Source organism: Zootermopsis nevadensis, unplaced genomic scaffold (genome assembly GCF_977971745.1).
Source record: "Zootermopsis nevadensis isolate Lab colony 2312 unplaced genomic scaffold, Znev_1.0 Znev_ptg000037l, whole genome shotgun sequence".
NCBI lineage: Eukaryota > Metazoa > Arthropoda > Insecta > Blattodea > Termopsidae > Zootermopsis > Zootermopsis nevadensis.
The window spans coordinates 2,046,472-2,062,549 of NW_028259169.1; the positions used below are offsets into that span (position 1 = coordinate 2,046,472).

The window sequence follows — 16,078 nt, forward strand, 5'->3', positions numbered from 1 at the left end:
AAACTAATGTCACTTTGAGGGAACATGTATGTCAACTTCCAGTCAGAGTCACGTCAATGTATGTCCAAGGGTTTGGAGGATAGAGACATTTAAATTTTTAGAGATTATTCGAAAGTCAATTTTTAATAGGCAAATATCTCCCGATCTGTAGGAATCTGAGAGACAAAACTCATGTCACTTAGAGGGAACGCATATGTCAACTTCATGTCAGAGTCTCGTCAATGTATGTCCAAGGTTTTGGACGATAGAGACATTTTAATTTTTCGAGATTATTCGAAAGTCAATTTGTGAAAAGGCAAATATCTCCCGATCTGTAGGAATATCAGAGACAAACCTTATGTCAAATTGAGGGCACGCATATGTCAACTTCATGTCAGAGTCTCGTCAATGCATGTCCAAGGGTTTGGAGGATAGAGACATTTTAATTTTTCGAGATTATTCGAAAGTCAATTTTTGAAAAGGCAAATATCTCCCGATCTGTATTAATCTGAGAGACAAAACTTATGTCACTTTGAGGGAACGTATATGTCAACTTTTTGTCATAGTCACGTCAATGTATGTCGAAGTGTTTGGAGGAAAGAGACATTTTAATTTTTCGAGATTATTCGAAAGTCAATTTTTAAAAGGCAAATATCTCCCGATCTGTAGGAATCTGAGAGACAAAACTTATGTCACATTGAGGGAACGTATATGTCAACTTCCTGTCAGAGTCACGTCAGTGTATGTCCAAGGGTTTGGAGGATAGAGACATTTAAATTATTAGAGATTATTCGAAAGTCAATTTTTAGAAGGCAAATATCTCCCGATCTGTAGGAATCTGAGAGACAAACCTTATGTCACTTTGAGGGAACGCATATGTCAACTTCATGTCAGAGTCTCGTCAATGCATGTCCAAGGGTTTGGAGGATAGAGAAAATTTAAATTTTTCGAGATTATTCGAAAGTCAATTTTTGAAAAGGCAAATATCTCCCGATCTGTATTAATCTGAGAGACAAAACTTATGTCACTTTGAGGGAACGTATACGTCAACATCATGTCATAGTCACGTCAATGTATGTCGAAGAATTTGGAGGAAAGAGACATTTAAATTTTTAGAGATTATTCTAAAGTCAATTTTTAAAAGGCAAATATCTCCCGATCTGCAATAATCTGAGAGACAAAACTTATGTCACTTTGAGGGAACGTAAATGTCAACTTCATGTCAGAATCTCGTCAATGTATGTCCAAGGGTTTGGACGATAGAGACATTTTAATTTTTAGAGATTATTCGAAAGTCAATTTTTAAAAGGCAAATATCTCCCGATCTGTAGGCATCTGAGAGAAACCTTATGTCACTTTGAGGGAACGCATATGTCAACTTCATGTCAGAATCTCGTCAATGTATGTCCAACGGTTTGGACGATAGAGACATTTTAATTTCTCGAGATTATTCGAAAGTCAATTCTTTAAAGGCAAATATCTGCCGATCTGTAGGAATCTGAGAGACAAACCTAATGTCACTTTGAGGGAACATATATGTCAACTTCCTGTCAGAGTCACGTCAATGTATGTCCAAGGGTTTGGAGGATAGAGACATTTAAATTTTTAGAGATTATTCGAAAGTCAATTTTTCAAAGGCAAATATCTCCCGATCTGTAGGAATCTGAGAGACGAAACATATGTTACTTAGAGGGAACGTATATGTCAACTTCATGTCAGAATCTCGTCAATGTATGTCCAAGGGTTTGGACGATAGAGACATTTTAATTTTTAGAGATTATTCGAAAGTCAATTTTTAAAAGGCAAATATCTCCCGATCTGTAGGCATCTGAGAGACAAACATTATGTCACTTTGAGGGATCGCATATGTCAACATCATGTCAGAGTCTCGTCAATGTATGTCCAAGGGTTTGGACGATAGAGACATTTTAATTTTTCGAGATTATTTGAAAGTCAATTTTTAAAAGGCAAATATCTCCCGATCTGTAGGCATCTGAGAGACAAACCTTATGCCACTTTGTGGGAACGCATATGTCAACTTCATGTCAGAGTCTCGTCAATGTATGTCCAAGGGTTTGGAGGATAGAGACATTTCAATTTTTCCAGATTATTCGAAAGTGAATTATTAAAAGGCAAATATCTCCCGATCTGTAGGAATCTGAGAGACAAAACTAATGTCACATTGAGGGAACATATATGTCAACTTCCTGTCAGAGTCACGTCAATGAATGTCCAAGGGTTTGGAGGATAGAGACATTTAAATTTTTAGAGATTATTCGAAAGTCAATTTTTAAAAGGCAACTATCTCCCGATCTGTAGGAATCTGAGAGACGAAACTTATGTCACTTAGAGGGAACGTATGTGTCAACTTCATGTCAGAATCTCGTCAATGTATATCCAAGGGTTTGGAGAATAGATACATTTAAATTTTTAGAGATTATTTGAAAGTCAATTTTTAAAAGGCAAATATCTCCCGAACAGTAGGCATCTGAGAGACAAAACCTGATGTCACTTTGAGGGAACGCATCTGTCAACTTCATGTCACAGTCTCGTCAATGTATGTCCAAGGTTTTGGACGATAGAGACATTTTAATTTTTCGAGATTATTCGAAAGTCAATTATTAAAAGGCAAATATCTCCCGATCTATAGGCATCTGAGAGACAAACCTTATGTCACCTTGAGGGAACGCATATGTCAACATCATGTCAGAGTCTCGTCAATGCATGTCCAAGAGTTTCGACGATAGAGATATTTTAATTTTTCGAGATTATTCGAAAGTCAATTTTTAAAAGGAAAATATCTCCCGATCTGTAGGCATCTGAGAGACAAACCTTATGTCACATTGAGGGAACGCATATGTCAACTTCATGTCAGAGTCTCGTCAATGTATGTCCAAGGGTTTGGAGGATAGAGACATTTTAATTTTTCGAGATTATTCGAAGTGAATTATTAAAAGGCAAATATCTCCCGATCTGTAGGAATCTGAGAGACAAAACTAATGTCACTTTGAGGGAACATGTATGTCAACTTCCAGTCAGAGTCACGTCAATGTATGTCCAAGGGTTTGGAGCATAGAGACATTTAAATTTTTAGAGATTATTCGAAAGTCAATTTTTAATAGGCAAATATCTCCCGATCTGTAGGAATCTGAGAGACAAAACTCATGTCACTTAGAGGGAACGCATATGTCAACTTCATTTCAGAGTCTCGTCAATGTATGTCCAACGTTTTGGACGATAGAGACATTTTAATTTTTCGAGATTATTCGAAAGTCAATTTTTAAAAGGCAAATATCTCCCGATCTATAGGCATCTGAGAGACAAACCTTATGTCAAATTGAGGGCACGCATATGTCAACTTCATGTCAGAGTCTCGTCAATGCATGTCCAAGGGTTTGGAGGATAGAGACATTTTAATTTTTCGAGATTATTCGAAAGTCAATTTTTGAAAAGGCAAATATCTCCCGATCTGTATTAATCTGAGAGACAAAACTTATGTCACTTTGAGGGAACGTATATGTCAACTTTTTGTCATAGTCACGTCAATGTATGTCGAAGTGTTTGGAGGAAAGAGACATTTTAATTTTTCGAGATTATTCGAAAGTCAATTTTTAAAAGGCAAATATCTCCCGATCTGTAGGAATCTGAGAGACAAAACTTATGTCACATTGAGGGAACGTATATGTCAACTTCCTGTCAGAGTCACGTCAGTGTATGTCCAAGGGTTTGGAGGATAGAGACATTTAAATTATTAGAGATTATTCGAAAGTCAATTTTTAGAAGGCAAATATCTCCCGATCTGTAGGAATCTGAGAGACAAACCTTATGTCACTTTGAGGGAACGCATATGTCAACTTCATGTCAGAGTCTCGTCAATGCATGTCCAAGGGTTTGGAGGATAGAGAAAATTTAAATTTTTCGAGATTATTCGAAAGTCAATTTTTGAAAAGGCAAATATCTCCCGATCTGTATTAATCTGAGAGACAAAACTTATGTCACTTTGAGGGAACGTATACGTCAACATCATGTCATAGTCACGTCAATGTATGTCGAAGAATTTGGAGGAAAGAGACATTTAAATTTTTAGAGATTATTCTAAAGTCAATTTTTAAAAGGCAAATATCTCCCGATCTGCAATAATCTGAGAGACAAAACTTATGTCACTTTGAGGGAACGTATATGTCAACTTCATGTCAGAATCTCGTCAATGTATGTCCAAGGGTTTGGACGATAGAGACATTTTAATTTTTAGAGATTATTCGAAAGTCAATTTTTAAAAGGCAAATATCTCCCGATCTGTAGGCATCTGAGAGAAACCTTATGTCACTTTGAGGGAACGCATATGTCAACTTCATGTCAGAATCTCGTCAATGTATGTCCAACGGTTTGGACGATAGAGACATTTTAATTTCTCGAGATTATTCGAAAGTCAATTTTTTAAAGGCAAATATCTCCCGATCTGTAGGAATCTGAGAGACAAACCTAATGTCACTTTGAGGGAACATATATGTCAACTTCCTGTCAGAGTCACGTCAATGTATGTCCAAGGGTTTGGAGGATAGAGACATTTAAATTTTTAGAGATTATTCGAAAGTCAATTTTTAAAAGGCAAATATCTCCCGATCTGTAGGAATCTGAGAGACAGAACTTATGTCACTTTGAGGGAACGTATATGTAAACGTCCTGTCAGAGTCACGTCAATGTATGTCCAAGGGTTTGGAGGATAGAGATATTTTAATTTTACGAGATTATTCGAAAGTCAATTTTTAAAAGGCAAATATCTCCCGATCTGTAGGAATCTGTGAGACAAAACTTATATCACTTTGAGGGAACGTATATGCCAACTACATGTCAGAATCTCGTTAATGTATGTCCAAGGGTTTGGACGATAGAGACATTTTAATTTTTAGAGATTATTCGAAAGTCAATTTTTAAAAGGCAAATATCTCCCGATCTGTAGGCATCTGAGAGACAAACATTATGTCACTTTGAGGGAACGCATATGTCAACTTCATGTCAGAGTCTCGTGAATGCATGTCCAAGGGTTTGGACGATAGAGACATTTTAATTTTTCGAGATTATTTGAAAGTCAATTTTTAAAAGGTAAATATCTCCCGATCTGTAGGCATCTGAGAGACAAACCTTATGCCACTTTGTGGGAACGCATATGTCAACTTCATGTCAGAGTCTTGTCAATGTATGTCCAAGGGTTTGGAGGATAGAGACATTTTATTTTTTCGAGATTATTCGAAAGTGAATTATTAAAAGGCAAATATCTCCCGATCTGTAGGAATCTGAGAGACAAAACTAATGTCACTTTGAGGGAACATGTATGTCAACTTCCAGTCAGAGTCACGTCAATGTATGTCCAAGGGTTTGGAGGATAGAGACATTTAAATTTTTAGAGATTATTCGAAAGTCAATTTTTAATAGGCAAATATCTCCCGATCTGTAGGAATCTGAGAGACAAAACTTATGTCACTTTGAGGGAACGTATATGTAAATGTCCTGTCAGAGTCACGTCAATGTATGTCCAAGGTTTTGGAGGATAGGGACATTTAAATTTTTACAGATTATTCGAATGTCAATTTTTAAAGGCAAATGTCTCCCGATCTGTAGGAATCTGAGAGACGAAACTTATGTCACTTAGAGGGAACGCATATGTCAACTTCATGTCAGAGTCTCGTCAATGTATCTCCAAGGTTTTGGACGATAGAGACATTTTAATTTTTCGAGATTATTCGAAAGTCAATTATTAAAAGGCAAATATCTTCCGATCTATAGGCATCTGAGAGACAAACCTTATGTCACCTTTAGGGCACGCATATGTCAACTTCATGTCAGAGTCTCGTCAATGCATGTCCAAGGGTTTGGAGGATAGAGACATTTTAATTTTTCGAGATTATTCGAAAGTCAATTTTTTAAAAGGCAAATATCTCCCGATCTGTATTAATCTGAGAGACAAAACTTATGTCACTTTGAGGGAACGTATATGTCAACTTCTTGTCATAGTCACGTCAATGTATGTCGAAGTGTTTGGAGGAAAGAGACATTTTAATTTTTCGAGATTATTCGAAAGTCAATTTTTAAAAGGAAAATATCTCAAGATCTGTAGGAATCTGAGAGACAAAACTTATGTCACATTGAGGGAACGTATATGTCAACTTCCTGTCAGAGTCACGTCAGTGTATGTCCAAGGGTTTGGAGGATAGAGACATTTAAATTATTAGAGATTATTCGAAAGTCAATTTTTAAAAGGCAAATATCTCCCGATCTGTAGGAATCTGAGAGACAAAACTTATGTCACTTTGAGGGAACGTATATGTCAACTACATGTCAGAATCTCGTCAATGTATGTCCAAGGGTTTGGACGATAGAGATATTTTAATTTTTCGAGATTATTCGAAAGTCAATTTTTAAAAGGCAAATATCTCCCGATCTGTAGGCATCTGAGAGACAAACCTTATGTCACTTTGAGGGAACCCATATGTCAACTACATGTCAGAGTCTCGTCAATGTATGTTCAAGGGTTTGGAGGATAGAGACATTTTAATTTTTCGAGATTATTCGATAGTCAATTTTTAAAAGGCAAATATCTCCCGATCTGTAGGAATCTGAGAGACAAAACTTATGTCACTTTGAGGGAACGTATATGTCAACGTGCTGTCAGAGGCACGTCAATGTATGTCCAAGGGTTTGGACGATAGAGATATTTAAATTTTTCGAGATTTTTCGAAAGTCATTTTTTAAAAGGAAAATATCTCCCGATCTGTAGGCATCTGAGAGACAAGCCTTATGTCACTTTGAGAGAACGCATATGTCAACTTCATGTCAGAGTCTCGTCAATGTATGTTCAAGGGTTTGGAGGATAGAGACATTTAAATTTTTAGAGATTATTTGAAAGTCAATTTTTAAAAGGCAAATATCTCCCGATCTGTAGGCATCTGAGAGACAAACCTTATGTCACTTTGAGGGAACATATATGTCAACTTCATGTCAGAATCTCGTCAATGAATGTCCTAGGGTTTGGACGATAGACACATTTAAATTTTTCGAGATTATTTGAAAGTCAATTTTTAAAATGCAAGTATCTCCCGATCTGTAGGCATCTGAGAGACAAACCTTATTTCACTTTAGGGAACGGATATGTCAACTTCGTGTCAGAGTCTCGTCAGTGTATGTATAAGGGTTTGGACGATAGAGACATTTTAATTTTTCGAGATTATTTGAAAGTCAATTTTTAAAATGCAAATATCTCCCGATCTGTAGGCATCTGAGAGACAAACCTTATGCCACTTTGTGGGAACGCATATGTCAACTTCATGTCAGAGTCTCGTCAATGTATGTCAAAGGGTTTGGAGAATAGAGACTTTTAAATTTTTCGAGATTATTCGAAAGTGAATTATTTAAAGGCAAATATCTCCTGATCTGTAGGAATCTGAGAGACAAAACTAATGTCACTTGGAGGGAACATATATGTCAACTTCCTGTCAGAGTCACGTCAATGTATGTCCAAGGGTTTGGAGGATAGAGACATTTATATTTTTAGGGATTATTTGAAAGTCAATTTTTAAAAGGCAAATATCTCCCGATCTGTTGGCATCTGAGAGACAAACCTTATGTCACTTTGAGGGAACGCATATGTCAACTTCATGTCAGAGTCTCGTCAATGTATGTCCAAGGTTTTGGACGATAGAGACATTTTAATTTTTCGAGATTATTCGAAAGTCAATATTTAAATGGCAAATATCTCCCGATCTATAGGCATCTGAAAGACAAACCTTATGTCACATTGAGGGAACGTATATGTCAACTTCCTGTCAGAGTCACGTCAATGTATGTCCAAGGGTTTGGAGGATAGAGACATTTAAATTTTTAGAGATTATTCGAAAGTCAATTTTTAAAAGGCAAATATCTCCCGATCTGTAGGAATCTGAGAGAAAACACTTATGTCACTTTGAGGGAACGTATATGTCAACTACATGTCAGAATCTCGTCAATGTATGTCGAAGGGTTTGGACGATAGAGATATTTTAATTTTTCGAGATTATTCGAAAGTCAATTTTTAAAAGGCAAAGATCTCCCGATCTGTAGGCATCTGAGAGACAAACCTTATGTCACTTTGAGGGAACGCATATGTCAATTTCATGTCAGAGTCACGTCAAAGTATGTCCAAGGGTTTGGAGGATAGAGACATTTAAATTTTTTGAGATTATTCGAAAGTCAATTTTTAAAAGGCAAATATCTCCCGATCTGTAGGAATCTGAGAGATGAAACTTATGTCACTTTGAGGGAACGTATATGTAAATGTCTTGTCAGAGTCACGTCAATGTATGTCCAAGGGTTTGGAGGATAGAGACATTTTCATTTTTCGAGATTTATCGAAAGTCAATTTTTAAAAGACAAATATCTCCCGATCTGTATTAATCTGAGAGACAAAACTTATGTCACTTTGAGGGAACGTATATGTCAACTTCATGTCATAGTCACGTCAATGTATGTAGAAGGGTTTGGAGGATAGAGACATTTAAATTTTTAGAGGTTATTTGAAAGTCAATTTTTAAAAGGCAAATATCTCCCAATCTGTAGGCATCTGAGAGACAAACCTTATGTCACTTTGAGGGAACGCGTATGTCAACTTCATGTCAGAGTCTCGTCAAAGTATGTCCAAGGTTTTGGACGATAGAGACATTTTAATTTTTCGAGATTATTCAAAAGTCAATTTTTAAAAGGCAAATATCTCCCGATCTATAGGCATCTGAGAGACAAACCTTATGTCACCTTGAGGGAACGCATATGTCAACTTCATGTCAGAGTCTCGTCAATGCATGTCCAAGGGTTTGGAGGATAGAGACATTTTAATTTTTCGAGATTATTTGAAAGTCAATTTTTGAAAAGGCAAATATCTCCCGATCTGTATTAATCTGAGAGACAAAACTAATGTCACTTTGAGGGAACGTATATGTCAACTTCTTGTCATAGTCACTTCAATGTATGTCGAAGGGTTTGGAGGAAAGAGACATTTCAATTTTTCGAGATTATTCGAAAGTCAATTTTTAAAAGGCAAATATCTCCCGATCTGTTGGAATCTGAGAGACAAAACATATGTCACTTTGAGGGAACGCATATGTCAACTTCCTGTCAGAGTCACGTCAATGTATGTCCAAGGGTTTGGAGGATACAGACATTTAAATTTTTAGAGATTATTCTAAAGTCAATTTTTGAAAAGGCAAATATCTCCCGATCTGCAATAATCTGAGAGACAAAACTTATGTCACTTTGAGGGAACGTAAATGTCAACTTCATATCAGAATCTCGTCAATGTATGTCCAAGGGTTTGGACGATAGAGACATTTTAATTTTTAGAGATTATTCGAAAGTCAATTTTTTAAAGGCAAATATCTCCCGATCTGTAGGCATCTGAGAGAAACCTTATGTCACTTTGAGGGAACGCATATGTCAACTTCATGTCAGAGTCTCGTCAATGTATGTCCAAGGGTTTGGTCGATAGAGACATTTTAATTTTTCGAGATTATTTGAAAGTCAATTATTAAAAGGCAAATATCTCCCGATCTGTAGGCATCTGAGAGAAAAACCTTATGCCACTTTGTGGGAACGCATATGTCAACTTCATGTCGGAGTCTCGTCAATGTATGTCCAAGGGTTTGGAGGATAGAGACATTTAAATTTTTAGAGATTATTTGAAAGTCATTTTTTAAAAGGCAAATATCTCCCGATCTGTAGGCATCTGAGAGACAAACCTTATGTCACTTTGAGGGAACGTATATGTCAACTACATGTCAGAATCTCGTCAATGTATGTAAAAGGGTTTGGACGATAGAGATATTTTAATTTTTCGAGATTATTCGAAAGTCAATTTTTAAAAGGAAAATATCTCCCGATCTGTAGGCATCTGAGAGACAAACCTTATGTCACTTTGAGGGAACGCATATGTCAACTTAATGTCAGAGTCTCGTCAATGTATGTTCAAGGGTTTGGAGGATAGAGACATTTTAATTTTTCGAGATTATTCGAAAGTCAATTTTTAAAAAGCAAATATCTCCCGATCTGTAGGACTCTGAGAGACAAAACTTATGTCACTTTGAGGGAACGTATATGTCAACTTGCTGTCAGAGGCACACCAATGAATGTACAAGGTTTTTGACGATAGAGACTTTTTAATTTTTCGAGATTATTCGAAAGTCAATTTTTAAAAGGCAAATATCTCCCGATCTATTGGCATCTGAGAGACAAACCTTATGTCACTTTGAGGGAACGCATATGTCAACTTCATGTCAGAGTCCTGTCAATGGATGTCCAAGGGTTTGGAGGATAAAAACATTTTAATTTTTCGAGATTATTCGAAAGTCAATTTTTGAAAAGGCAAATATCTCCCGATCTGTATTAATCTGAGAGAAAACTAATGTCACTTTGAAGGAACGTATATGTCAACTTCTTGTCATAGTCACGTCAATGTATGTCGAAGGGTTTGGAGGAAAGAGACATTTTAATTTTTCGAGATTATTCGAAAGTCAATTTTTAAAAGGCAAATATCTCCCGATCTGTATTAATCTGAGAGACAAAACTTATGTCACTTTGAGGGAACGCATATGTCAACTTCATGTCACAGTCTCGTCAATGTATGTCCAAGGTTTTGGACGATAGAGACATTTAAATTTTTCGAGATTATTCGAAAGTCAATTTTTAAGAGGCAAATATCTCCCGATCTGTAGGAATCTGAGAGACAAAACTTATGTCACTTTGAGGGAACATATATGTAAATGTCCTGTCAGAGTCACGTCAAAGTATGTCCAAAGGTTTGGAGGATAGAGACATTTAAATTTTTAGAGATTATTCGAAAGTCAATTTTTAAAAGGCAAATATCACCCGATCTGTAGGAATCTGAGAGACGAAATTTATGTCACTTTGAGGGAACGTATATGTAAATGTCCTGTCAGAGTCACGTCAATGTATGTCCAAGGGTTTGGAGGATAGAGACATTTTCATTTTTCGAGATTTTTCGAAAGTCAATTTTTAAAAGACAAATATCTCCCGATCTGTATTAATATGAGAGACAAAACTTATGTCACGTTGAGGGAACGTATATGTCAACTTCATGTCATAGTCACGTCAATATATGTCCAAGGGTTTGGAGGATAGAGACATTTAAATTTTTAGAGATTATTTGAAAGTCAATTATTAAAAGGCAATTATCTCCCGATCTGTAGGCATCTGAGAGACAAACCTTATGTCACTTTGAGGGAACGCGTATGTCAACTTCCTGTCAGAGTTACGTCAATGTATGTCCAAGGGTTTGGAGAATAGAGACATTTTAATTTTTCGAGATTATTCGAAAGTCAATTTTTAAAAGGCAAATATCTCCCGATCTGTAGGAATCTGAGAGACAAGCCTTATGCCACCTTGAGAGAACTTATATGTCAACTTCATGTCAGAGTCTCGTCACTGTATGTCCAAGGGTTTGGAGGATAGAAATATTTGAATTTTTCGAGATTATTCGAAAGTCAATTTCTAAAAGGCAAATATCTCCCGATCTGTAGGCATCTGAGAGACAAACCTTATGTCACTTTGAGGGAACGCAAATGTCAACTTCATGTCATAGTCACGTCAATGTATGTCCAAGGGTTTGGAGGATAGAGACATTTAAATTTTTAGAGATTATTCGAAAGTCAATTATTAATAGGCAAATATCTCCCGATCTGTAGGAATCTGAGAGACAAAACTTATGTCACTTTGAGGGAACGTATATGTCAACGTCCTGTCAGAGTCACGTCAATGTATGTCCAAGGGTTTGGAGGATAGGGAGATTTGAATTTTTCGAGATTATTCGAAAGTCAATTTTTGAAAAGGCAAATATCTCCCGATCTGTAGGAATCTGAGAGACAAAACTTATGTCACTTTGAGGGAACGTATATGTCAACTTCATGCCAGATTTAAGTCATTGTATGTCCAAGGGTTTGGAGGATAGAGACATTTGAATTTTTAGAGATTATTCGAAAGTCAATTTTTGAAAAGGCAAATATCTCCCGATCTGTAGGAATCTTAGAGACAAAACTTATGTCACTTTGAGGGAACGTATATGTCAACTTCATGTCAGAGTCACGTCAATGTATGTCCAAGGGTTTGAAGGATAGAGACATTTTAATTTTTCACAGTTATTCGAAAGTCAATTTTTCAAAGGCATATATCTCGCGATGTGTAGGAATCTGTGAGACAAACCTCATATCAGTATGAGGACACTTATATGTCAACTTCATGTCAGAGTCACGTCAATGTATGTCCAAGGGTTTGAAGGATAGAGACATTTTAATTTTTCACGGTTATTCGAAAGTCAATTTTTCAAAGGCATTTATCTCGCGATGTGTAGGAATCTGAGAGAAAGAACTCATGTCACTGTGGGGTCACGTAAATGTCAACTTCATGTCAGAGTCACGACAATGTACGTCCAAGGGTTTGCAGGATAGAGAACTTTTACTTTTTCGCGGGTATTCGAAAGTCAATTTTTCAAATTCATATATCTTCCGATCTGTAGGAAACTGAGAGACAAAACTCCTGCCGTGTCTTCAAACTGTTGGTAACGTATCTGAAACACGCGTGTCATTGCTAAATGTACCTCTGCCTTGTCTTCACGGTGGTACTGTCTTTTCTCAATCTCGTACGTCATAGGTAAATGTACTCTTGTCGTGTCTTATGGAATTCATCGGAATAAAGTATAAATATCACAAAACAACGCACTTGCATACAGCACACCAGCTCAAGGAACACAATACATCATCATACAGTAGCGTATGACACAATAAATTGCCATTTGAAATATTATAAATTCTGTGTGATGTGTGACTAATTTTTGTCTTAACAAACAAAATACGAGCTACAAAACATGCATGATGTGGGTGGGTGCGTGTTTGGGTTAATCTTCGTATGTATACATAGATTGGTAAATACATGAACGGATGGATAGATATGTAGATGGGTAAATAGATAAATAGGCAGACACATAGACAGGAGACAGAGAAACAGATACACAGAGAGAGAGAGATAGAGATATTCAGATAGATAGAATAGATAGATTATATAGGTAGAGAAACCGAGATATCTAAAGCCGGCCTGATAATCTTTTATACTCCTACTATTCTGTGGCCTGAGTGAACAACCGTCTGTCATCAAATGTTATATGAGTAAGGATCGCTTTTCACTACATCCTCGAAGCTAATTCTGAAAATACCTAAACCCCATCTCTAATGAGTATTTGTATTCATAACATATTAATAATATAATTGGCTTCTTTCTCTAAATAACTAAACTAAAATATTTAATCCAAGAATGTATTCCACACATACTCAAGTGTATCCACTCATGTAGCCAAAAATCTATTATGTCATATGAAAAAAGTAACGCAGTCCTCATACACGCCATGTGGGACGCTTGGCTGGAGAGGCAGTACAGTGTATACACAAAAGAATGGTGCGGTTTCAAACGTTAATAAAAAAATTATTTACCAACTTACATGTGCACAACATACACCGTCAGCGGCGGCAACTCTCAAAGTTTCTCATGCGTTCATTACAATCCTTCAATGTGTGCATCCTGGATCACACGACACACATCCACATGGTAATCAAACTCATCCCACACCAGCGCTGTGGAAAGACATGGTTGAGAAGCACTCGTACATTCCTATGAAAATGTCCAGTTGTAGAATGTAATCGTCATAATTGGTATTCAGTTGGGGTAACAACCAGCTTTCCAACATGTCCAGAAATGAGTCGCTGTCTAAGTTGCTTCAGCGAAGAAAGATGAGCCGTGCACTTTTTTGCTGGCCACCGCACAGAAAACGTTGACTTTTGGAGAGTCACGCTGGTGCTCGGTTCCCCAGATACGGACATCGTGTATGTTCACCTTGCCACTGATGTGGAATGTGGCTTCATCGGAGAAGATCAGTCTTTCGACGAACCCATCTTCCTCCATTTTAAACCGCATCTCCTCGCAAAAGCCTCGCCTTTTCACTTTGTCTGATGGTTTAAGGGCCTGCACCAATCGCAATCTTGTACGGTTTGGCATGTCCAATTCCATGCTTCCTCTAGCCACTGACTTGCGGGGACTTCGCTGAAACGCCTCACGAACTCTTTCAATGTTGTCATCAGTCATACGAGGTCGACCAGGACTCTTGCCTTTACACAAGCATCCAGTTTCTACAAACTGTCGGTACCACCTGCTTATGTTATTCTTGTGTGGTGCGTCTTTTTGAAACCGTGCACGAAACTCACGCTCTGGACACCTCAAAACGGAGCACACAGAAAGCCTTCTCCTGCTGCAACGCCATCTTTGAAACTGGCCACGCAGTAAGCATGAGAAACTTGGACAGTTGCCATGTTCACAGCACCTGTTACTACTAGACACTATATTATCTTCACATCAAATTTTATGTCTTCCCTTCGGGGTTTTTTTCATACCCAAAATCCGTATTCACTTGTAATTTCTAAGTCATCCCCGATTTTTACCACGATTAATACTTTATTTCTGGATCCTCTGCAAGTCCGCGGTTCAACTACCGACAGCGACACAATCAAGTTCGGTCCAATTCAATAATATACACAGAAGATACCGTGAATTTTTCCTTCGGGTAAAACCGGCTGGAACGTGATGCTGTCCACGTATCTCTATCTAGCTAGCTGTTAAAGATGCACGTACCTAAACCTTCAATAACCCATACGCCTTCATGCCGTAGTGCGTAATTAAACACGGACGCAACTTATATTTAAAAAGAAATTAGTCTATCCCGTGTAAGTAATAAGATGATGAGAAAGAGCGAGAAGATGAAGATTTGCAATTCGTTTTCCTTCAAGGATGGAAACAAGGACTTCATTAGATAAAACCTCTCAACTACGGGATACTGGCAAAAACTAAGCTACAAACTACTTCTACTGCAACATTGAAGAGATAAATTTCACCCACCAGCGATGAACTGGAGGTTTCTTAGATGACGTCGTCGCTGGACATGGCAATCGTCCGTTGTTTCTCGTGTCGTCTGCTACAAGTTCACTCACGTTTCAGAGCTACGCGCTGCCTCCATTCACAAAGCAATGAGCAATTTTAGTTGACTTCTTTTTTTTGGGGGGGGAGGCTCTCTATGATTTCTGTATTATTTGATTTATATATAATATGAGCGACGTTCTTTGCAAATGACTTGACAATGCAAGCTTTCATAACTCTGAAAGAACAAGGGAATTAATAGAAAGTGTCGGATGCAAAGTTGAATTTTTGCCACCAAACTCGCTAGATTTAAATCCAATTGAGAACTTTTGGTTTGCCATCAATGCACACTTTAATTTGCTAGTACGCTACTATATAATTAATAATTATAATGTAACAAGTCATGGAAATTTTAGCTGCTGTTAAAATCTGATCTCATTGAAAGTCAACTCATATGCGAAAATTTAAAGACGAAATAGTGACATGTCGTTCTTCTACCTGTTATAAAGGGAGATGAAAACAGAGGTATACAAGCAAGTGTTACAGTTTTCGATGTTTCTACAATCGGAAAAAATAAAAGTACAAGTTATTTATTTATTTATTTATTAAATAACATCTTGAACATATAACAATCTGAAAACTTCATTTAAAATCTCAGTGGCGGCGTTTCAATTATTTCGGCTTCAAAAAGCCTGTATTATTTTATTCACATGTTATTTGTATGTGATTTCGTTGTCCACTACGTCTCGTCCCTAATTTCAGTGTGGATCTCCCATCAATCCACACTTTAATGTCCTAGTACCGATGCCTACGATACCATAAATCTCAATCACTTTCACTGAATGAACTTTGTCTGCGTCAGAGGTGGTTAAATTTGAACTGTACGTCTGTCCTGCAATATGATTGTAATCTAAGGGCAAAGCTATGTAAATAAAGAACGATAATGTAGTTTTCAGCCCCATGAAATTTTCCAAATTTAAAATCTTCCCCGCTTTATAGTTTGTGTTAGCAGACGCTTAAGTCACCTCAAAATTACTTAACTTGAAAAGCTAGCCGTTACTCAGATCATCAAAACAGAAAATCCCCACTTTTTAAAATCCTCAATATC

At 37.0% G+C, this 16,078-nt stretch overlaps 1 protein-coding gene across 1 annotated transcript in view; it reads right to left on the reverse strand.

The window, feature by feature from the left end:
• Nucleotides 1-16,078, reverse strand: part of LOC147871827 (transcription-associated protein 1-like) — a 53,112-nt gene that overhangs the window by 18,209 nt on the left and 18,825 nt on the right. The gene's annotated exons all lie outside the window — the stretch shown is intronic.